The sequence below is a fragment of the Dromiciops gliroides genome, chromosome 3, assembly GCF_019393635.1.
Source record: "Dromiciops gliroides isolate mDroGli1 chromosome 3, mDroGli1.pri, whole genome shotgun sequence".
In the NCBI taxonomy this organism is placed as follows: domain Eukaryota; kingdom Metazoa; phylum Chordata; class Mammalia; order Microbiotheria; family Microbiotheriidae; genus Dromiciops; species Dromiciops gliroides.
This window is the reverse complement of record NC_057863.1, coordinates 28,800,282-28,826,268: the sequence shown is the minus strand read 5'-3', so window position 1 is coordinate 28,826,268 and position 25,987 is coordinate 28,800,282. Positions and strand designations below refer to the sequence as shown.

General features: G+C 39.0%; 2 pseudogenes; one reads left to right on the top strand and one right to left on the bottom strand.

The window, feature by feature from the left end:
• Positions 1-15,800: 15,800 nt before the first annotated feature.
• LOC122751482 lies at positions 15,801-16,216 on the bottom strand (annotated as a pseudogene).
• A 747-nt stretch (positions 16,217-16,963) lies between these two features.
• Positions 16,964-18,522, top strand: LOC122747105 (annotated as a pseudogene).
• Positions 18,523-25,987: the final 7,465 nt, after the last annotated feature.

The following is a 25,987-nucleotide window of genomic DNA, read 5'->3' as shown; positions in this document are numbered from 1 at the left end:
TCAGTCAAAGTCATGTGAAAATATATATTAGACAAAAACTATTTCATATTAAACTTATAACCTGTTACACAGTGAAATTTGGGAAGATGAGATCAGTTTTGAACACCTTCACATCCAGTAGAAATACTCAGGTAATGATGGGAAGCATGGGGAAGGTCTGTTATGTTGTGGATTTTTTGCTCAGTAAAAAAGCTGTTTTCACCTTCATCAATTAATTCCCAAGTTACATAGTAAGCATGGACTCTATGCCAGGCATGTGTTAGGCTTTTGAGAAACAAAGACCAAAGGAAAACAGTACCTTCCCTCAAGGAGCTTATATTCTAATGGCAGAGACAACATGGACAACAATAAGATGAAATATGATATATGTGAAATAAATTCAAGGTTGTTTTGGGAGGGCAGACACTGGTAGCTGAGGGGATCAGGAAGAGATTCACGAAGACAGTGATACTTGAGTTGAGCCCTAAAGGACACAAGGGAATCTAAAAGGTGGAGATGAGGAAATGGAGCATTCCAGGAATGTTGAACAGCCAGTATAAATAAACATGACCCTGGGCAAGTCATTTAACCTTACTTATCTAAAAAAAAATGGAAGAAAACCCCCCAGCAAAATTACTTAATAATAGAAAAAATCTGCCAATATATAATATTCCATACTTGTGAATACAACCTTCCTCTGAAAATGGGATAGAGAGAGGTCTTTTTTCACATTTCTTCTTTTAGGCCTCATTTTCTCTCTGTAATTGTACAACATTCACCTTTAATTGTGATTGTTCTTGATATTTCATTGTTGTAGTCATCATGCATATTGTTCTCCTGGCTTTTACTTCACTTTATATCAGCTCCTTTAAGGATTTCCATCCTTCTCTGTATTCATAATATTTGTCATTTTTAAGAGCTTAGTAATATTCCATTACATTTGTGAATAACAGTTTATTTAGCTCTTCTTCAATTGATGGACATCTGCTTTGTTTCTAATTTTACTACCACAAAAATGATCATTCTTATTTTTACACCACACTTGCCAGAAATACCCATTCCTGATGAGCTTTCCTTTTTTAAAAAAATTGATCTTTTTATCACTTTACTTTCATATATATATACATCTATAATACACACGCATATACACACATACACATGTACATGTACATAATACACACGTGTGCGTGTACATATATACATACATACAGATACATATACATACATACACACCCTCTTGCCTTATAATGGACAATCAAAATGAAAGAAGGGGGAAAGAAATTCGACAAACTAAGCAACCCATCAACCACGTCTAACAGGATAGACAATGCTCCAACCTAATCAACCCCAACCAATTTCTGATTTCTTAATGGCCAAGTGTGTTTAGGAAAGTTCTTCAGCACTTGGTTTTTGTTGTTGTTGCTTCAGCTTTAAACTTCAACAAACACTTATTAAGCATCAGTTTTGGAAATAATACTGTTCTAGGTTCTGGCAGAGATACAAAGATTAAAGGAGAAATGATCCTTGCTCTCAGGGAGTTTATAATCTAGGAGGGAACAGTGACACATGCAAAAAAATATATAGAAAAAAGGAAAAATATAGAAATAATACAAAATGATCCATGGTACCAGAGTAAAAGAGCTACAAACCAAGTACATTGCAAGATAACAGGGGGAGAAACATCCTTATTGACCTGGGGCATCCTAGTATGCTCCAAGAAGGAAATATAATTTGATCTAGGCTTTAAAAGATGACTAGAATTTCAAAAGGCACATATGGTAGGGCATGACTTTCCAAGTATAGGTTAGAGAAGAAAGACCATAGGACATCTTCAAAGAGAGGCTGGAAGAGCACATGTGGGTATGTTGTGGTGGGAATTCCTCTATGAGGGGTTTTGATTAGATTGCCACTGAGCTCTTTTCTAACTCTCAAATTCTGTTTCTCTGTGAAATGCACTATTAAGGTGGAAGAAGGCTGGTCAAAGGTGAATAGCTGTTGAAAGTACCCAGCTTGGTACAATTATTAACTATACCCTGAGCAACATCAATAGCTTTAGAAGTTGTTGCCCTAGAAACCAGACCTAGGTATAAAAGTCAGAACTGGAGCCAGAGGACTGTAAGTTTGGTGGAGTAGTCAGGGAGGCAACCTGGAGACCAGCAGTATAAAAGCAAATGAATGTGAGTTAGTTCCACCTGTGTGAGTGAATGTAAAGAGCTTTGGAACTTAGCAGTGTTGTGGGAAGAAGTCATTCAGGAAAAATGGCTCTGTAATGTGGGGGAAGATGTAACATTTGTAGAAAGTATTGACATTTCAGAGGTTCCTTCTGGAGATGACTCTTGGGGTGAATATTTATGGGATTCTATAATTTTTTGTGCCATTTCAATTAAGGAACTTTTGAAGTAGACATAGAAAACCTTTGTGTAAAAGCACCATCTTGGTCAAACTACAACATTCTGTAAATATGAAGCAATATTTACCTTGAATTTTTATATTAACCCATAAAATTGATTGATGTGACATGTCACAGTCCTGATATACAGGTAAGTAACAAGGTAATAATAAAATTGACACACCATAGATATATATAGGTAGGCTCCTATTGCAGTCACATGTAAATTTCCTAGCCACAGTCATAAAAAAACATACAATGCTAGACCCAGGAAGGTACTTTGAGAATTGTCTGGTCCAAGCCATTACTTTAACAGTAGCACCTGAAGTGCTAAGTCACTTACCTAAGTCTGGCTAGTTAAGGCAGGTATGGAATCATTTGTATCTTCTGATTTCTCAGAAGAATGTTATTTCTATTTCATCATTTATGCTGTTTCTCCCTTGAAACCCAGAAAATTTTAATTGTGTGCATGATTGCATTTGTAGATGGCACTTTAATATGCTCAGTGGGGTATTTTGTGAGAATGATGAAAAGTTGCAAGGTTGTGAAAGAGCCAAATCTTTTGAGATAGGCAGAGCAATTTAATGTAGTATGAATTTATGACCAAAGACAAGTTGTATCCTTCAAGTAGAATATAAACTCCTTGAGAATAGCTGCTTTTAATTTTGTTTTTGCATCCTTAGTACCTTGGAAATAGTTGGTGTGAAATAAGTATTTGTCGAATTATTTGGTATTGGAAAGAACTTAAGCCACTGGATCCTAGCTCTCGGTTGAGTTTCACAAGAGAGTTTTGTTCTTCAACTTTACGGAGGAAAAATATGACCCTTGAGTCTTCTTAGAATTAATGAGTAGCAAAGCCCTAAAGTGAAATGAGTCCCTGCTTCTTTAATTTCAATTTTTAAAAGTGCTCTTATATTGGATTTGAATAATATAGTGAGTCTTTGGGAATAAATGTCCACCTAAGGGTGTTATCTCTCCAATATAACATTTTCAAGCTAATAATAGAAAAATGAATAAAAATATTTAAATGAATATATTCTTTAAGGAATCATATGCTATGAAAAAAGATTTCTTGGGACTTGTGGAAGAGTTAATTACTGTTATTGGCTCCCATGTTAGACTCATCAGTGAGGCAAATGTGTGGCCAAATATATGACTATAAAGCAAAAGAATTACTTTTAAAATCATGTTGTTAGAGGGGGCAGCTAGGTGGCACAGTGGATAAAGCACTGGCCCTGGATTCAGGAGGACCTGAGTTCAAATCCGGCCTCAGACACTTGACACTTACTAGCTGTGTGACCCTGGGCAAGTCACTTAACCCCCATTGCCCCACAAAGAAAAAAAAAATCATGTTGTTAGAGTATTCCTGAAGATATTATTTTTGCTCTTTGGGTCTTTTGGGCTCTGCCATAAGCCAATTGATCAAGTATTTGTAAAATCCTACTATGTGCTAGTCACAGTGCTAGGTGCTGGGAATTCAAGTGTAAAATGATGCTAGTTGCTTATTTGAATGTTTTTTAAAAGAAAATGAATGTGACAAAGGGAAAAAAGACATTTGTGTGAGAAATAGTGAGAAAATAGCTTTTAAGAGAAAAGTTCGGGGTCAGCTAGGTGGCACAGTGGATAAAGCACTGGCCTTGGATTCAGGAGGACCTGAGTTCAAATCCACCTCAGACACTTGACACTTAACTAGCTGTGTGACCCTGGGCAAGTCACTTAACCCTCATTGCCCTGAGATAGAGAGAGAAAAAGAGAGCGAGAGCGAGAGAGAGGTTCTTGGAAGATACACAGACCAAAGAGAAAGCACCCCCCCCCCCACAGGAAAAGGACTTACTAAAGACAGAGAGGAATCATATGTCTTGTTCCCCAACAGCTCATTTATCTGTGATTGTTTCATGGGTTTTTGAGGTTGATATTTAAGAAATTCTGATTATTAGAACTTTTGGGTAACTACTGGATAATTGTAGATTTTTGGATTTCTCAACCGAAGGAAGCATGAAAAAGACCCGATTTGAGGCATTAGAAGCTAGAGAACAGAAACACGATCAAGATTTAGTGATTGAAGCTGACTACAGAAGAGAGATCAGAGAAACCAGGAAAAGCTGATCCCGGAAACCGAGCTATCAGAAGAAAAAATCTGAAATACTATCTGGAGGAAATCTCCATTGTTTGAAAGAGCTGATTGGGACAAAGGAGAATTGTCTCCTATGGGCAAAAGGCTGGCTGGGGGAAAGATTGCTTTGCTCTACTTATCTACAACACAAAAAAGGGAAAACTCCTCAAAGGTTTTACCTCTTTTGCTCTTTATTGCCCTCTATGTCTCACAGAAGAGAAAGCCCTTCAAAGATTATGGAGAGCAACATATGAGTAGTTTCGCAGATTTTAGGATTAAAGGGAACTACCTTTTTACTTGAAAGATTGTCACAATGCCTTAGTGCCTAGCCAAAGGAACAGATGAAGGCAACTCTGCACAAGAAGAGCATATTCCTACTTCAGAGGAAGAGTAACACAGAAGTAGCTTTGTTCAGCAAAAGACCAGGGGGATCAGAAGATGAGAGATCTTACTCAGCAGGTGATGAGTGATGAAGACTATTTCTGAAAGAGACCACCAACATTGAGATACCACCTGCAATCCAAAGTCATGAGTCATTTTATTATTTTTTTTTCAGGGACATGACTTTTCCTATGCATGTGCTTTACTGCTAAGTTTTTTAAAGTTTTTGCCCATTCACACACCCCACTACCATCGCCAATAGATACTATGTACATTGGTGGGAGAATGTGACCCAGATTTGTGGGTATATAATCATTCTTATTATTTTTAACCTTTCCTTTAATAAATGTTACAATATGATTATTCTTGCTTTTCTCTTCTCTTTTAGAACATGTTTTGAGGCTTAAGAGTTAACAGTATCATTGTAGCTACTTTGTGTAAGTGGAAAGTAGACTAGTGGGGGTTCACAAAAATAATTGTGAATCTTTTCTGCACACCGAGTTACACGTAAGACACTGCGAATTGACGCAAAACAGTATGGCAGCCTTGATACCCCTTCCCCAGTGAGCCCTCAAGAACTGTCGGTATGAATGCAGGTTGAGGTGAGCCAACCCAGAAAGAGAGAGAAGGGAGTGTGGGTGCCATACAGGGGGGCACTGTACCAGATACATAGTCATTGAAGGACTTTTTTCCTTGCTCATGTAAATGAATTTTTAGAAAATCATTCCAGTGACCTTAACCTATAGATGGACCTGACATCAGTGAAATGCCAAATAGGCATCTCGTGCCTTAATATAAAGAAACTAGATACAGATCTGACTGTGTTATTCCATTATGAGCTTTATAACCTTTTCTTGTTCTTGACATTTTTCTAAAAAATACAAGAAAATTATGAAAAATATGAAGAAAATACAATCTGATTTCTTAAAGGGCTGCAATTTTCCCCCTGCTATTTGACCCTTACTCCTTTGCCTCTTGTGTGATTCTAAACTTCACTTTTTTAAAGATGATGGTGTTTCATGACTCAGTACCATATACCATCATCAGGAGAATATTGGTGTTAAAAAGAGTTTTTCTTTCAATTAGCAGCTTGTCATTAAAATACTTTAATGGTAACCTCGTCCACTTTTCCCCTCCAGTTCAGATCTGGGCCTAGCTCATTCTTTTTTTTTCTTTTTTCTTTTCTTTTCTTTTTTTTTTTTTTTTGTGAGGCAATTGGGGTTAAGTGACTTGCCCAGGGTCGCACAGCTAGTAAGTGTCAAGTGTCTGAGGTCGGATTTGAACTCAGGTCCTCCTGAATCCAGGGCCAGTGCTCAATTCACTGCGCCACCTAGCTCCCCCTTAGATCATTCTTCATGCTCAATTTCTGTCCTAGAGATAGTCTCATGGACCACCTCTATACAGTCTCCCTTCAAGTACTTATCATCATCTGGGCAACAGGCGTTCTTTATCCACCAGGTTTTGCCTATAAGGAGAGTTAGACTGAATTTTTAGTGGTCTCATTTAGGAGGCTCTGTAGTGTTCTGGGGCTTTCTGAGGCCATCATAATCTTTCACAAAAGGGGTCTTAGACTTTATAATATTATTGCTTCTTCTCTCATATTACTCTAAATGTTTATGCAAGTAGGAAAGCTGCTACTTCTGAGGTTGTTCATCTCTTCCTTTTTCATAGGATCATATTCCTAATTCCTGGAATAATATGCAATAGGAAGATTTTCTGGAATAGTTATTTTTTCTCCTTTATCACATATTCAGATATGGAGTAGGTGGTTTCAGAGAGTATATATGTGTATGTACATGTGTAATTTACAGTGCTATTGACCTGGTTCTCCAATTTACATATTCTGTTCCTTTTGGATAAGATGTATAGTTCTGTTGAGGATCACTTCAGTTCACTCAATTCCCATGACCAAATGCTGTTCTAATCTCCCTGATTCCCTCACTTATAGGATCATGGCTTCATCCTGTAAAGCCTCTGGGATGACTATGTGTCAAAAAGCCAAAAAGCATTGTTTAAAGCATTTGTCATGAGTCAGGCATTGTGCTAAGCACTGAGGATGTGAGCTCAATTTACCTTCTTGTGCCAGGATCATTCCTTCATTTTGCTCATTACCCATATTCTATATATTTAGGCATAGGGAGTGGGATCCTATCATTGGATTATTGGATTATTGGATTTTTGTCTCCTTTGAACTACTAAGTGTAACTAATGCTTTGCTTTCAACATTGTAGCTACACTGTATGGAATACATTTCAGTGAATATAAAGAGGCAGGGTGTTCCCCCCATCTTTGTTTTCCATTGAAATCCCTTTTGATCATATTTTCAGAGCTTCAGGTGTCTGGGCTGGTTCTGACTCATACCAATTCTCTGGAAGTTGAGGTTTAATATTGGAACAAAATGAAACACGTGTTATTCAACAGTTAACAAAAAAGATGTTTTTTTTTTTCTCTTTTTCTTTTTTCTTTTGCAGGGCAATGAGGGTTAAGTGACTTGCCCAGGGTCACACAGCTAGTAAGTGTCAAGTGTTTGAGACCAGATTTGAACTCAGGTCCTCCTGAATCCAAGGTTGGTGCTTTATCCACTGCACCACCTTGCTGCCCCCAAGCCTTGAACATTGACATGCAAATTGGCCAGCTCTAGGAGGCCACCAAAATCAGGATTCAGGCATCCCATTCACAGAAAGGGAGCACATTGCCTCTTCCTAGGAACATGCCACTCCCGTGGGAGCAAGCATTCCCAACTAAGGGGCCCATATCTCCATGTTCCCCAATATAGCACAACCCTTATGTGCGTTTTACTCTTTATTAGTATTAGTATGTATATATCTGAATTGTGTGTTGGGTCCCCTTCTCCTTTTTCTCTTTTCTAATTTCCCCCTCCCCATCTACCTTATCATTTGCCAATAAAACATGAGCATTAAACTGGTCTCCATTTTTTGACATCCAAATCCATTAAGGGGCTTGTTTTTCTTGATGTCTCTGGATGGTCAATGGGCCTTTCTTTAGACATAAACTGAATCCCCAAAGAAGAGCCTTGACAGCTGCACCTTCTGGTGGGCAGGGGAACTTGAGCAGTATGAGACCAGTCCTAGAAAGTAATGGGCAATACAGGACCTATGAACTCCCAAGAGGGATCGTCTTATGTCAGAGGACTGTCACAAAACAGTGACTGTAAAAACAATTGAGATTTAAAGAACAAAGAAGTGAGTAGATAGAAACAATTTCAAGGAGAATTTACTGAGACCAACCGAAATAAATCAGCATATACTTTAATACTCTAGAACTTGAATGAGAAGTTTGACATAAAAGATAAAAACAATATCTTAGAAAATATGCTTCCCCATCAAGAAAGCAAAGCCAAGGATTTTATAATAAAGTCTTTTGTTCTTTGTGCATATACTTACATTCCACCTTACAGCTATAAGCCTTCTCTTCCCCAGCCTCATTCTTTTTTGTTTGTTTGTGTTTGTTTTGTTTTATTTTGTTAGTTTGTTTTTTCCCAGTCTCATTCTTTATACATTTCAGGATTACCATGGTGCTACTAACTTCCATCTTTCCCCTCACTCCTAATCTCTCATTTTATCCTGGCTCACTGTCTTTGAGATGAGAAGTAGAAGCTTGGATCATGAATAATAGGCCAGCTAAAGGTGGGGAGGGCTTGGGGGTGGGAATCAATATTCATGACTGTTTTAAAAGTGATAAACTGTTACATTAACTTCCATGAAATGCATATAGAGATTCCATAATGATGCATTACTTATCGATCTTGAATCATTTTGAGCTTTGCGATGTTTATTGCATAAGACATGAATCCCTATTTCATTAAAAACCAGCTTGAGGGAAACATTTGGATTCCTTCATTTGGTTATGTTGGATATTGCTCGAAAGAGGCAGGCCATGCCATAGGCTTAGACATCTTGAGTTTTTTATTATGCTACTTTTCCATGGTACCTTATAAAGCTAATGTGATCTATAGCTACATGATAAGAAGTGTAATATCTTGTTCTATAGGGAAGTCATGACCTCACTGAACTTTACCTTGATTAGACCATATATGAATTATTGTATTCAATTTGGGGAGCCACCTTTTTAATGAAAGACACTGATAGGAGAGTATATAGAAAAGGACAACCAGGATGGTGAAGTGCATTGAGTTTCTGAAAAATAAGTTTGAATGGATTATGCTTAGCCTGGAGAAGAGGAGACCGTCTGGGTAGGAGTAAGCAAGGAAGCCGATTTGTTATTCAGTCACTCTTTTTAGTCATGTCTGACTCTTCATGACCCCATTTGGGGTTTTCTTGGCAACAATACTAGAGCGGTTTGCCATTTCCATCTCCATCTCATTTCACAGGTGAGGAAACTGAGGCAGACAGGGCTCAGTGACTTGCCCAGGGTCACAAAGCTAATAAATGTATGAGGCTGGGTTTGAAGTCAAAAATATGAATCTCCTTGACTTCAAGCCCAGAACTCTATCCATTGTGCCACCTTAGTTGCCCTAGGAAGCTGATAGTTGATAGACAACCATGGGGAATAGGGATGAGACTTGTTCTACCCAGCTCCAGGGATCAGAACTAAAGCAATGGTAAGAAGCTTCAGAAAAGCAGATTTGACCTTGATGTAATCAAATGCTTCCTGTAGATTAGAACTGGCCCAGACTAGAATGACTGGAGAAGGAAATAGCAAAGCACTCCAGTATCTTTGCTAAGAAATTCCCAAATGGGGCCTCAATGAGTCAGACACGACTGAAATGAATGAACGATGATAATAGTAGCATGGGCTACCTCAGGAGGGAGTTCACATATCCTCTCCCAAGGTCTTCAAGCAAAGGTTGGATGACAACATGCTGCTTTGTTTTGTAAGTTGTAGAGGGTATTCTTGGTTAGGTTTAGGTTGAACTAGATGGCCTCTGAGGGCCCTTTCAGTTCTAGGACCCTGGTATTCTATTTCTACACTGTTAGTTAGTAAACAGATATTTGTTAAATGCTTACTATGTCCAAGGTACTGTACTAAGAAATGGAGATACGATGAAGGCAAAAGGAGTCCCTGAAAATCAAGGAGTTCACATTCCAATAAGAGAGATAACATGGATATAAATGTCCATACAGTATGTGTACAGAGTAGGTGCAAGGTGATCTCAGAGGGAAAACAATAGCAGTGATGGTGGGGAGACCAGAAAAGGCCTCTTGTAGGTGGTAGAATTTGATAGTCATTTGGCATATGAGGAAACTGAGACAAACAGGGTTCAGTGACTTGCCCAGGGTCACACAACTAGTAAGTGTCTAAGGCCAGATTTGAACTCAGGTTGATGAGTCTTCCTGGTCCCCAGCCTATTCATCCTAGCTCTATTCATCATGCCATATAGCTTTGCCCCATCAACAGTAACAACTTCACGGGAAAAACCAGAACAGCCATGGTGGAGAGACCAGAGAAGGCTTCTTCTACAAGTTAAAATTTGCTTTGGGTCTTGAAGGAAAGCAGAGGATCAAGTAGGCAGAGGTGAGGAGGCAGAGTATCCCAGGCATGAAGGCCACCTAGAGCAAAGGCATGGAGATGGGACGCTATGGGTGAAGAACCACAAGTGGGCCAATATTGATAGATTATGGTACATTAATAGAAGATTAGAGTATTAAAAGCCTGGAAAGTAGGAAAGGAAGAAATCAGAAAGGGCTTTAAAAGCTAACAGAGGATTTCCTATCTGGTCCTGGATGTAATAGGGAGCCACCGAAGGATATTGACTAGGGCCGATGACATGGCAAAACTGAGCTTTAGGAAGATCACACTGGGTTTTAACTAGGAGTGGGGCTACTGCTATCATTTTTTTGCCCAATGAGAGATATATACTTAGGGAAATTCTCTTTTCACTTAAATGAATGTCATGTAACTCACAGGCAAATAAAAGAACCAAACAAGCCAGCACCACTTGTAAAGACAAGTTTAGGCTCTTTGGAAAGACAGTGTGTTGACATGGCTTTCAAAATCAGTCCTATTTCAAACATGACAATAAAGTATTTTTTCTAGGTTTTGAAATGTAAAAAGCAATCACAAGTCAGCCAGCAGCCAAGTAGAATGAATTTTGGTTGGAGGGGGGAGGAAAGCAAGAGGCTTTAAATAAATAAGGGGAAAAAGTCTTTGCTGGAAATGTCATCTTAGAAAGGCTGTTGATCATAGCCATCTTCTGGTTGATGACTTCCTATGAAATATGTATTAATCTCTTCAAGCCCAGCCATACATACAGCCTCATGGCATATTTATTTTCCTAGGATGGGCTATTCCATTTTAATTTCTGTGGCAGTTTTATTGAGGCTTCTTGGGTCTGCCTTGGAAATGATTCCACTCTCTATTGCTCAGATCATTGCATGATACAATTCAATCTATTTTGCCAGAGGATTTAAAATGCTGGGACAGTTTTCAATTATGATCCAGAAGGTAAGACTTGGGTTTAGGGTGTTGTGCTCACTGCAGGTGGAAGGCAAACTAATCCAAAGCAACTGCCCAAAGCATTTATATTCAGTTTGTACGTGAATAATAGCCTTTGAGGTTACACTCACTTGGACCAGAGCTCAAAGAGCTGGCATTCCACTTCACTGCAAAAGGTGAGCAACTTGGAACCATTCAGCTCTGTGTGGCACACTTAAACAAAGTCAAACAGAATTACAGAATCTTGATAATCAGCCCTGTTAAGAATTAGTCACAAAGATATCATGTGTCAGAGGTTGGATCTGAGTCTCGGACTTGGAGACACAGATACATTGTTTATCATTATAATTATTATTTTTATTGCAATGACCATTATATCATACAAGAGTATTTTCCCCCAGGACAATGAGAGTTAAGTGACTTGCCCAGGGTCACACAGCTTGTGTCAAGTGTCTGAGGTTGGATTTGAACTCAGGTCCCCCTGAATCCAGGGCTGATGCTTTATTCACTGCCCCCTATACAATAGTATTAATAATGATAATGTGAGAATCCAATGAGATCATCTTAATAAAGTGCTTTGTAAATGTTAAGTACTATATAAATGTTAGGTATTAGCTAACATTTAATTTCTGAGGCTAAGTGACTTGCCTAGAGTCACACAGCTACAATGGTGCCTGAGGAGAGATTCTAACTCATGTCTTTCCAACTCCATATTCTATTCTCTGTCCACTATGTCACCCAGCTTCCCAATGAGAGGGAGTAGAATTTTATTGGGTGGCCTCTATCTCTGTGTCTTTTGTTTTCCTTTGTACCAGTGGAGAAGATTGGGATCCATTTCTGAATTTTGCTTTTCCTTGTTTCTATGGGTCTGGACTTAGGAGAACAAAGAGTGCTTGATCTGATGGCAGAGGACCTAGGTTCATTTCAATTCCAGTGTGCACAACAAACATTTGTTAAGGGCGGACAATGGGCTGCTCATTGTGTTAAGTGACTTACTATCTTATGAACTTAGACAATTCACTTCATTTACCTGGGCCTCAGTTTCCCCATCTACAAAATGAAGGGTTTGGACTAGATAGTTCTTGAAATCCCTTCCAATTCTAAAATGGATCTCCCTGTTATCTTTTTATTCAAATCTTATCACTGCCATAGTGATTTTGGACAAGCAGCTCCCCTTCTTTGGAACAGTCATCTGTAAGAAGAAATGGCTGGGGGACCTATTTAATCTCTCCCTTCCACTTCACAGGGTTATAAAATTGTTAGGAGGCTGAGATGATGTCAATGATACAAAAACATTTAGCAAACTCTGAATTCATAGCCAGGCACTCATTCAGGGCCATTTGATCCTCATTGCTTTTCTGAATACCAGCAACAAGGACCAAGATCTGTCTTTGTCCAAATGGGCTGTTTTGGGTTCCATTTTCTTTAGTGGGGCCATCTATTGCTCTTCCATGCTTGCAGTAATAAAACTAGCTGACATTCATATAGCACTGTGGCATTTGTAAAGTGTTTTTTGTAGACATTACTGCATTTTAGCATTATAACAACTTTGTGAGAGAGCAGCACCAGTAGGACTATCTACAAATGGAGAATTAGAGGCTCAATGAATTACAATGACACAGCCATGCAGCTAATTCCAAAGGTAGGATTTGAATCCAGGTCTATCCAAGTCTAGCACGCCATTCACTATACCCCACTTCCTTTCACCCTTGTTTGATGCTAAACCTAGCATTGCATCCAATGTTTCTATCATAGAATCTGTCTCTTGGCATATGCTTTTCCAGAGATTTTTTTTATAAAGAGCAGGTATACAAAGGTAAGAGAGAGACCATGGACTCTGTTAATAAGTCTTGTTACTGAGTAAAATCTTCAATTATACTTAGAGGTCTTGAATGATGGAATACTGGTGTTAATCTTTGCTTTTCCCACCTTAAGCACATATAATTCAAATTGAAAAGGCAGTGATGCCTTTGGTTAGAGAGTCAGCCTTGGAATCAAGAAAAACAGAGTTCAAATCTTCCTTCATACCCTCACTAGCTCTGTGAAAATGGACAAATTACTTAACTTCTCCATGTCCCAGGCTTGAAGACTTGAAGTCCCACAGTTGTTCCTCTTTGTTAAGGAAAGGACTTTCTGTACAAGAGTTCCTTACAGATGAAATCATAGGTCTGGACTACATAGAAAAGAAAAGATAAGATAAAAAAAGAAAAGAAAATTTACAGTTATTCAAACTGTGATGTGATAGTAACTGATGCTTCAAAGAAATTAGACTAAAACTAAGAAGTCACACTTTGAAGGGGAAGAACATTAGAGGAAAGTATGGGGCACTGCTGTTAATGGCATTATTAAAGGAGATGGGGGAGGGGGACGCTAATGAAAAACTTGGCAGGCTTTTACCTTTTTTATGGGTCAAAGGAATCATTTTCCTCCTAGGCTAATCATCATTTTCTCTTTGTTATTGTTCCGTATTCACTTAGTTCTTACAATATTTATGAGATTTCAGAGCTGGGAGGAACTTTAGAGGTCATCTGGTTTATCTCCCTTCATTTTACAGTTTTGTTGCCTTGAATAGAGGTTCATGGAGTAAAGTGATTTGCTCAAGTCCACAAGGGTTACTATACATTAAGGATGGTCATAGAATTGGAGATCTATAGCCATAAGGGAATATAAAACTGTCCAATCAACTTCTTCACTTTACAAGGGATGACTCTGAGACCTGGAGAGATTTAAGTGACTCACAAAGGTAATAATTGGCAGGGCTAGGATTTGAACCTGATTTCAAATCTAGAGTCCAAACCCAGGTTTTACAACTCTAAGTCCAATGACTCTATGATACAATAGAGCATGCTGAAGCCTTACTTCCTTCCCTTCCCCTCTTCTTCCCTCTCTTCTTCTTATCTCTCCCTTTCTCTTTCTCCTTTCTTCCCTGATCTCTCTCCCTCCTCTTCTTTTTTAGAGGACAATATTTTAAATGTATTTCATTGAACCAAATGTTCACTTTCCAAGATACATGGAACAAAAAGTTTATAAAATATAGAGAACTAGCAAAGGAGATCAAAATAATGTGAGAATAGAATGAAAAATACATTCATGAAGCACTCATTATGTTCTAAGCACCGTGCCAAGTGCTGAAGATACAAAAAGAAAATTTTAGTAGTTCTCACTCCCAAAAAGCTCATCTTCTAATTGAGGTAGACAACACATGAAAAGAATAGTCAGCTTCAAGGAAGATGGAAAAGCCTGGAAGTCTTAAGAGGGCAGCATCATGAAGGATCACAAGGACCAGCGGTCTTTATGTTATCACAGTAGGTCAGTTAGTTGCCAATGCTGGAGGTTTCTGAGTAGATAAGACATACACAATTCCTGTAGGCTACTGGAATTGTTCTGTGGATGCTTTCATTGAGCCTCCATCTGATGAGTTTATGTCCTAGAGTTTTTATTCAAGTAAAAATGTAATTATTTATCTGTGCAATAGGGAATAGAAAATTAACTATAAAAATAACAGCAGGGGGGAGCAGCTAAGTGGCACAGTGGATAAAGCAACAGCCCTGGATTCATAAGGACTTGAGTTCAAATTTGACCTCAGACACTTGACACTTACTAGCTGTGTGACCCTGGGCAAGTCACTTAACCCTCATTGCCCCATCATCATCACCATCACCACCATCATCATCCTCAGATAGCGACCTCTCCCAGAACCATTTTTTTTACTTGTACTCTAATCAAAAAAGGATAAGAACATGATAACAATAGTTCACATTTGTATAGTGTTCTAGCTTTACCAAAAATACAATAAATTTTTGAGGAGAGTATTATAAATAATATTATTCCCATTTTTAAAATGAGAAAACTGAGAGCCAGAGTATAGCAACTGATCTCTAGCGAGTAATCCAATTCAATCCAATGTAGTCTAACCAACATGTATGAATCACCCACTCTATTCAAGGCACTATATTAGACCCAGAAGCTACAAAAAAAAAATGAAAAGAATCTCTGTCCGTAGAAAGCTAACATTCTTCCCGGAGAGGAAGGAGATAAGTGTAAGAGATAGGACTTGAATCCACATAACTTTTCATCCATGGCTTGTTATGTGGTCATCCATCCTCCCTAAAGTAATTTCAATAAATTTCATATTAAGTGTATTTCTCAATTTAGATAATTGTTGGAGACCTTTTTCCTCCTCATTACTTATCACCAGCTTCATTTCCATTAAGTCTCATTGAAGAGATATATGTTGTGTCAACACTGAAAAACTCCTATCTTGACCTCTGCCTTCTTTCCACATTTTTGAGAGGCTGTTTGGACTGCATCTTATTTGCCCAGGATTGTTATGTGAAGTGGTAGAGTACCCTCCAGATGCTTTGGGGGATGGCGTGGATTGTTCCCCTCCGCCCCCGACCCTTTGGCTTTTTTAATTTCACTTAAAAAAAACAACAACAACAAAGTCTGGTCCCCAGAGAGAAGGACTTCCTTCCTCCCCTTCCTCCCTCCTCCCGATGATCCTCCTCCCCAACCCCTCCCCTAGAGTTCCGGTCTCCGCTCAATCTTAGCAAGCTCCACCTCAAACACCAATGTGGCTCTACCTGGAATCTTCGGGGGAGCCCCTCGATCCCCATATCCCAGCTCTGAGGGGATCACCAGCTTCCATTTCTCTACTTCACACATCCCGAGGAGCCCCTGGTCCCAGTCCTTGATGACCTGGCCCGACCCCAAGGAGAAGACAAAGGGCTGGTCACGATGGAGACTGCTGTCGCACTCAGTGCCGTACTCCAGCCTCCCTGTGTAATGGAGCACATCACCCTGGCGGGACTTGAGGGGGCAGTGATCCACCCGGTTTTTGACTCCAATCTGGAGCTTTCTCTTCCCCTCTCCTGCCTGGTGGGTAGGACACCCAGGCAGAGGAACAGTAAGACCAGAAGCCAGTTCAGCAGCATGACCCTCCTCACCGCGTCCCTGGAGTCCTGGGTGGATTGTTTTTGCCCTGACTTCTGTCCAGGTTTTCAAATAACCACAAAAGGAGATTTATGACTAAATTCAAACTTCTACATCAACCCAAACAACAAGTACATTTTACTTCAGTATTAAGATAAAGGAAAGGTCGTATATTTGGAGTCGTTTGGCACACAGAGAAGACTGATGACAGGTTAATTCCTTTGTTAACATATTACCATTGGCTGACTGTCCACAGGAAACCACTGGTTTTGAAGTTAGTTTTCCCAAACACTTATCCCCAGTATTAGCTAGCCCACAGAATTTTATGGCACCTTCCCCAATATACCAGGATGAAAGAATGAATGTCAAGGTAGATATTAAGTGACTTCTATTTTCCCGGCATTATGCTAAACACGAAGGACACAACAGCATACAAATGGAGTTGATCTTTCAACCAAATCTCGGGTGGTTTTGTATGTCGGCGCATATATGAAGGGAGAGCTGATGCCTATTTGGCTGAGAGGTTGCTGAGCGTGATAATGCATACATGGAGGAAGATCTCAAACCTGACTGTCTGAGACAATGCTCAGCATGACACCGTATACATAAATGTAAGGTATTTATATCTGCTGGCTCCAAACAATCTTCAGAGAGAGACACAAAGAGACAGGACAATTAATATACAGACATAATCTCATACAAGAAAGTTAGTCCCTGCCTTCAAAGAGCTTACATTCCAAAAGGGGAAGATAATGCATAAAGGGGAACTGGAGGTGAAAAGTGAACCAGGGGATGAGAAGATAGGAGTTAATTTACATGACTGGAAAGTTCTTAGGGAACCGGAAACCAAGCTAGAAAAGGGAAAAACTCACCCTTCAACACCCAGGGCTGCAGGAGTGGGAGGTTGAGTTGTAGGGAGGAAGGACATACAGCCTGATTGCATGTGGTGTGGCTTGAAGATGACCAAGACATATGTATTCATTCATGCATTCATTCAAAAAACACGGAGTGCCAACATATGCAAGGCACTGAGAGAAACAACCACAAAAGAATCCAGGCCTTCAATGAGCTTGAATTTTCTTGGAATGACCCTACACACGATAGTTGAAGAAATTTTGTGAATGTAACTATTAGGAGTATTCCATTTTTTTTTTTAACATTCTTATTGATTGGAAGCCTAGCTGCAAAGGCAGCATGATAGAGTGACTAGGGTGCTGCATTTGGATGCAGGAAGATGTGGTCTGGACAAGTCACTTAACCTCTATATGCCTAAAGCAATTTTGTAGGACTTATCAAAGTTGTAAACAGGTGTAATCTGTGTTTCTGAAGAAAGTTCACCAAGCTCACAGATCCTGCACATCTATTTTCTTTTAGGTTTGTTCTGGGTTCAGTAGAGCCCTTAGAGAAAGCAGGCTATATAGAACCCCCTCCCCACAACATGGATATCATTTTCTTATTACCACAGGAAAAATTCTAGTTTGCCTTGATGGTGTGCATACAGTGTTTGGTGAAGTTAAAGAAGGCATAGATGTCATCAAGAAAATTATTGAGACTTTTGTTGACAAAGACTTTGTACCTTATCAAGATATTGGGATAAATCATGCAGTGATTTTAGATGATCATTTGATGACCCAGCTGGCTTACCAATTCCTGCACAATCACCAGAACCAACCAAGGAGCAACTTGATAGTGGAGCAGATAAAGAAATCAATGGTTTTAAAAGGATATCAGCTGAAGAAATTGAATGACCGAGGAGGCAAAAACTCAAGCTATTCTCTTAAAAATGATGAGAGATTTACCTGATGCGGATATTAAACCTCCAGAAAATGCCCCATTTGTGTGCAAATTGAATCTAGTCACTACAGATGAAGATCTAGAAATAATATTCTTGAGACTTGGGCCCATAAAAAGCCGTTGATGTTATTTGTGACTGGAAGACAGGAGACTGCCTTTGTTATACATTTATTGAGTTTGAAAGGGAAGAAGATTGTGAAAAAAGCCTTTTTCAAAATTTATCATGTGCTTGTAGATGACAGAAGGATATGCATAGATTTTAGCCAGTCAGTTGCAAATGTTAAATGGAGAGGGAAAGGTGGGAAATATAGCATGGATGATTTCAAAAATATGAAAAGGACCAGGAAAAAAATCTTCTAAATTTGCTCTCAAAGATAAAGTAAAACCCAAACAGGATGCATAATATGATTTTGTGTTGGATGCAGAGACAGAAGACTTTAAGTCAGGTCATTCGCACACAATGAAAAAAAATTAGGAGAAAACTCATCAATGTTCTAAGGACAGTGTAAAATTCTAAGGATTCCAAGTGACACAAGAAGATGAGTGTTGTAAGGAGAAGTGAAAGAGTGAAAAAAGGGAAAGACCTCAAAGCCACAGCTGTGGCCCCAGCCTCGATCGATCTCAGGGTAACGATGTCTGCTTATACTAATAGTAAGTCTAAACAGTGAACAGAACTCTGTGAAAAGATAAAGGGATAAAAAAAGAGACAAAAGCAAAAGTCCCAAAAAAGATCTAAGTACAGATGAAGGAAGATACATCAGAAAATGGCTTCTAATTTTCTCTAGTGTGACATCATGCTAATTATGGACTTGTACAGAACAGAATCAAAGCAATCAAAGACAATTCTTACCTTTCATTAGCTTAAATCTTTTACTGGAAGTATATAGACATTTTCAATTAATGCAAAATATACAAAACCGTGAAAGTTTCATGAAAAGATTTTTAAATCGAAAACAAAATAAAACAAAAAAATTAATATCTGTCTCACAGCTTGTTCATTTGTGAAATGAATGGATTGGACTTGAATGGTTAGTAAGGGATCTTCCAACTATAACCCTGTGATCCTTTGATATAAGTCTAATGGTCTCTTGGCTGCTTGACCAAGATATAGACAAAATACTTTTTAATAGGCTAGCGAACTGGCAACCCCTACCTGTTCATACACAGAAGCCCATTAACTCACCATGAAATTCAGCATGTTTCAAGATAGAAATGGGGAGAAACTGAATGCAAGCTGAGCCATGAGGGGGGGAGCAAGTGTGGAAACCCCGGCCAAGGCTATAACCTCCCAGGAAGGCAGCCTTTCAGACCTGCTAATGCTATTGGCATCATTATACCTGTCTGCCTGCACTGTTCCTTTCTCACTGTTCATCAGATTTCTCCTCCTTTTGACCTCCTTGCAAAAAGCTAGATGAAAGAGGAGTATATGTAGGTGGAATTTCTGGGACTGATGGGACACCTACCTGCCCAAAGTGCTCAGAGATGATCAAAAAGCATTACCTAAGGAACCAAGAGGGCCTCCAGTGAAGAGGTTCACTTCTCACTTTTCAGGGAAACCTCTATGTTTAGATATAATAATGCAAACCTTAAACCATGCCCCAGCCCAAACCAAAACCCATGTTTCTTTGCTATATGGTTTTAAGCACTGGGAATATTAATCTAGTCAATAAGCAGTTGTGTAGGTATTTGATGAATGAAATCAAGTGAAATACTATGAACCTAATTATCACCCAAATCAGGCCTGATTCTAAAAAAAATAGCCCCTGTACTCAGTAGGTCCTTAGAAATAAGAATCCAATTTAAATATATCCCATTCTCTTCAGTAATAAGGTTATAAATTAGGTTCAGTTTTAAACTTTGAGTCAGAATAGGTCAGATACTCAACTAGCTTCTTGACTCAGGTCAAATCATTAGACCTTTATCATGCTTGATTTCCTCATCTGGAAAATGGGGATAATGATAGCACCTACTTCACAGTGTTGTGAAGATAAAACAAGTTATTTGCAAAGTGCTTTGCAGACCTTAAGGTGCTATATAAATGTTAGTAGCAACAGTATCATAAAGGTATGGACCTTAGAGATTGCTTACGCCAATTCCCTCATTTCATAGGTGGCAGCACCAAGACTCAGAAAGATGAGATGGTCTACCCCAAGCCTACCCAGCTAGTCATTGAGACAGGATTGCAAGCTACATTTGAATAGATTGACTCATTGATTTATATTTGTACCTCAGTGCATACCTCAGTGCCTGGAATAAAATAGGTGTTTTATAAATGCGTTTTGATGGGTTGATCATAGAAAGATTTAGCAGTATAAGGGACCTCAATTATTCTAACTTTTTCATTTCATAAATGAAGTGGCTTGTCCAAGGTCACCAAAGTAGTGGGTGACAGAGGCCAGATCTGAAACCAGGTCCTCTGACTCAGGTCAATCTTATTTCCATTGGTTCAGGTATTCTTTAATCAGTAGTGATTTCTCTGTCACTCACAACTTGATGCTTCTATTATCATGCAGACTACACCCCCAAACTTGTTCCTTTGCTCCCTTCTTCCTCTCTAACATATTTTTCTTCATGTAGTTTTAAATTATATCAATCATATAAGCTTTGGGTCCCACTAATAATGTAGTGATGTATTAATATGGAATAAAATTCCAAAGTGAACAGCTGGGACATTTGTTTCATCTGAGAAACCCAAAGAACTTTTGAATCCTGCCTGGATATACTTTTCTCCCTCATATTTAATGGGTAGCATTTCTAGGTCTTAACTAGTCAAGTGCTCTTTGTCTACTGATATTTATCTGCAGAATTTTGTGGTTTTCATTTTTATTTTTAGAAGGCCAAGCAGAGACCATCACATCTCTGGATAATTCAGAATAATTAGCAGTTTGATGTAGGAATGCGGAGAGAGCTGAAGGCAAGCAAAAATTAAACCACAGTAACACCAACAAGGACTGAATTCACAATATGGTTTTCTGTTCTCTTTGTCTGGCAAGAGTAATAACTCCCTCTGCATTATGTTATAACTCTAGAAAGAAGCCTAAGTCTGGAGCAGAGGCAATGTGGTACAGTGAGAGAATTCTGCATCTGCATTCTGAGGACCTGGGTTCAAATCTTCTCCTATCACTCTTTGTACCTATTCGACCTTGCACAACTCACTACATTTTTATGGGCCTTAGTTTTCTCATCAATAAAACGAAAGGATTGAACTTAGGTATCCTCAGAGATGCCTTCCCATCCAAATCTTTGATCTTGAAGCTACTCCCATTGCAACTGCTCCTAAGCTCTTCACATTGAGGAATTTACCCTATCATATTCTGGATTTATGAGAATCCCTTTCTGGTCACCTCAAACACTGAGATCCTTTAATTCTCTGATACCAGAGATCGGCATGCTTTAGCAAAAGAAAAAGCTGTGGGCTTTCACTTCCTCAACTGCCTCAATCCCAGAGGCCTTTGTCTCTAGCCTCTAGTTTAAAACTATGCATTAAAGTCACCGAACCTTAATTCCTGTCCCCCTACACCTACCCTTGGTGCGCGCACGCGCACACACACACGCGTGCACACACACACACACACACACACACACACACACATGCACACACACACATTGTACCAAACAGTAATCCCTGTCCTCTCTATCCTATCAGTTCAAATTAATTTTCCTAGCTACAGGAATTGCTGACTGCAGCTTTGAATCAAGGACATGTCATCTCCAATTCCACTCTGGTTGTCCATACAATTGTACATGAATTTTATGGTTGCCCTTTGAAAAATTCCAAAGTGAACAGCTGGGACATTTTGCATCCAATGAAAAGAAATACAGATAAGCACATGTACACCTGCATGAGTCAAATTCTAATGCATCTGGCCCCTAAGCTAATTAGAAACTTTGTTTCCTGATGACAATTAGCCTTTGAAAATATCGGGGCACACTGAACCTGTTTAGTCATGTAATGACAGGCAATTAGTTATAATTGTCCTACTCAGAGAGGAAGAAGTAATAATAGGAAAGGGATGACTGCTAGAGGAATTGAAATAAGTTTATGTTAATTAAAAAACATGGCAAAGGGAATTTATTTTAGGAATCTTCAAACTTGCCAATTTCTGTGTGTGGAAAAAAACATACCTTGCTTGCTAAGCATAGTTAATGCTGGAAAGTCATAAAATTATGGGTTTTGATTGGGATCTGAATGGGCTCATAGGTTTAGAGCAAGAAGGGACCTCAGAGGTCATTAAATCCATCACCCCCTCCTTCATTTTACAGATTAGATGCCTCTGGGTGCAGAGGACTCCTGACCTCTGATGACCTCCATGTACACCTTCCCTTGATCCACACTATTCTCTTTGGAAGTTTCCATTCAGATGTAATTCAGAATTCCAAAGAATTCTCAGGACTCGGGGTCTGTGAATACTGTAAGGTTAGGACAATTGATTACAACTCTTCTCTTATTAGGAGCTATCTGTAGCCCAGGAGTTCTATGAGATTATCATCACTTCTTTATCATAGTGATTCTTTCTTGTACACTAAGTCTCCCACTTTTTGGAAACTTGGATGGCCTAGGTAATGTTAGATCTACATAAGTGTTCTATACTTTGAAATTTTTGAAGTGGAATAACAGGGTCATGCATTAATAGTGGGATGGGACCTCATAATTCATCTATTCCCTCTGTTCAGCTTACAGATCACAGGACCATTGATTCAGAGCTAGAAAGGAAATCAGAGATCATCTAATGCAAACCTCAGATATTACAGGCAAAGAAACTGAGGACCAAAGAGATAAAGTGATTTGCCCTATATCTTATTAAGGAAGCAGAGCTGAGATTTGGGACCTACTCCTCTGGCTCTCAGTATAGTGCCATTTCATAGTAGTATGTAGCAGAAGAGATGGTGACCTAGGGAACTAAAGGGAATAGGATGTTAAGGTGCCAGGGTGAACAAAAGCCCTTTTGTCAGCCTATACCTACCACATCCTAGTGAAAATTTTGTTTGAATGATAAGAGTTATAAATAAGATTAAATATTTCCAAGTTTTTAAAACAGAACAATGTGGGTCAAAGATCATCAATTTAGAGTAAGAAAGGACCATAAGGATCATTGAGTTCAGCCATTTCATTTTGTCAGATGATGAAAACACAGCCCAGAGAAGTTAAATGACTTGCACGTGGTGAATCAGCTGGTTACCATTGGAAGCAGAATTTGACCAAACTGTGTTCCTGGCTCCAAATCTGGTGATCAATCAACCACACCACACTGCCTGTTCAGTTCATTTTAGATAGATGCTTTTAAATAAATAAATAACTACCAAAATAGAGAATTCATAAAACATACTTCTCGATCACAGGAAGTAAAATGGATAATTTTGACTGCATGAAATGAAAAAGGTTTTGCACTAACAAACCCAATGCATCCTAAATTAGAAGAAAATCAGGAAAAGGGGAGGAAGGGAGGGATTACAGCAAGCTTCTCTAATAAAGGCCTCATTTCTCAAATAGATGACACCTAAGCCAAACTCATTTTTTTTTTTAAAAGAGCCATCCTCTAATTGATAAATGGTCAATATATATGAACAGGCAGTTTTCAGAAGAAGAAACTGAAGTTATCAGTGGTCACATAAAAAGCTCTAAATCACTATTTGTTAGAGAAATGCAAATTAAAACAACTCTGAGGTACCACTTCATAGCTATCAGAATACTTAACATGACAGAAAAGGAAAATGGTAAATTCTGGAGGAGATGTGGAAAAATAAGCACTCTAATAAACTGCTAGCAGAGTTGTGAACTAGTCTAACCATTCTGGAGAACAATTTGGAACTATGTGACCCAATAATACCTCTACTAGATTTGTATCCCAAAAAAGACAAAAGAAAAGTGAAAAGGACCTTTATGTACAAAAAATATTTAAAGCAGCCCTTTCTGTGGTGGCAAAGAATTGGAAATTGAGTGGATGCCCATAAATTGGAGAATGGCTGTGGTATATGATTTTGATGGAATACTATTGTTCTATAAGACATGATGAGCAGGATGGTTTCAGAAAAACCTAGGCAAACTTATTTGAACTGATGCAAAGTGAAATGAGCAGAACCAGAAGAACATTGTACATAATAACAACAATATTGTAAGAACAATCACCTGTGAAAGATTTACTTACTCTGATCAAGACAATGATTCAAGACAATTCCAAAAGACCCATGATGAAAAACACTAACCATCTCCAGATAGCCTCGAGGAGCTAACATTCTATTAGAGGAGACAACACATATGCCTATATGAGAATATATAAAATAAATACAAAAAGAAGAAATGCAAAAGAAACACAAAGAGTCAATTACAAGGCAGTCAGAGAGGGAAGGTACTAGAATGGAGGGTGGACAAGGAAAGCTTCATGCCGAATGTAGATTAAGCTGCATCTTGACAGTAGAGAGAGACCCCATGAAATCTAGAGGTAGTTCTAGTGGAAATGCATGAACATAGGCAAATGCTCCACATCTGAAAAAGAGAGAAAGGCAATTGTCTGGAATGTTGAGTGTGAGAAGGTGAATAATATATAATGAAGCTGGAAAGATAGGTTAGGGTCAAGAGTGAAAGACTTTAAAAGCCAAAAAGAGGAGGTCATATTTTCTCCTAGAGATAGTAGAAAGCTCCTGGAATTTGATGTGGTCAGAACATGACTAAAGTCTGTTTGGCTGATGCTTCAAGAGACAGTGGCTGGATCTCATTGGATAGTTACTGGGGATCCAATTCCTATGGTGTTTAGTTCCCAGAAAACATGAGCACCCTGAAGAAAGATCACCTAGCATTGCCCTTCCTTAGGCTGTTGGCCAAAGGCCAGATCAAAGAGTTGTGTGCAAAGGGCCTTTATAAAGTCTGTGTCCATGATGTAAGAAATTTTCTAAGGCTTGAGTTGGGCTAAAGAATGAGATTGTAATGGAATAGCCTCCACTTTCAGAGAATTTCAAGTATGGCTATGTGACCAATAAATGAATTACATTAGAAAAAGGCATTATTGACATCCCAGCTGTTACTGGGGAGGTGAATTCAATCAAAAATCCAAAAGAACCCAAGGAAGCCAATAATACTGGCTGCCCTGCTACAGTATACCAAGATTTCTCTAATCTATTTCCCTATCTGTTGATAGGAAGACAGTGAAGTCATTATTTAAAAAAAAATCTCCAGGGAAGGACACCACAACGTCATGTGTGCAGTTTGGTTGCTTGGAGGAAATAGGACAAAGGTCATCGGCACCTTTCAGTCTTGTCTATTCAGTCTCTGCCATTTGTATGGACCATAGTTGTCATCTTGAGAGTAGAAATGTTCAGACAAAAAGAGCCTACAAGGCTGCAGGAGAAAAGCAATTCAAAAACAGAGCTAAAGTGCTTAAACCCTGATTTACCTAGGCTGCCAGGGCAATTGGGCTGGGGTCTGTAACACAAAAGGGCTGAAATAATCAGAGGCTCTTAGCTTTTCAGGGCAGGAGCACTCTGAACTGCAGCAGCAGCTCAGTGAAGAGGCTGCCTCTCAGATGCATAATAACAGATACACATTGCAGTTAGCAGCATAGCAGCTCAGCAAAGAAGTTACCAAGAACACAGATGCTCAGCAAATACCCAGCAGAGAGCATCACCATAATGGCATCACAAGAAGGTATATAGGCAGCTGTGCAGTACAGGAGGCATGAATTTCCCAGGGTTCTTGTGTTCTCTATATGTGTCTTTCCAGGTGTGTCTCCTGGTCACATGTATCCTCTACTTCAGAAATGTCAAACTCATATGCATAAGCCAGCTCCTAGAGGATGGCTACCTAGATTAAAATTTAATTGGGGGGGGGCAGCTAAGTGGCACAGTGGATAAAGCAATGACCCCGGATTCAGGAGGACCTGAGTTCAAATCCAGCTTCAGGCACTTGACACTTACTAGCTGTGTGACCCTGGGCAAGTCACTTAACCCCCATTGCCCTGCAAAAAAAAAAAAAGAAAAAAAAAGAAAAA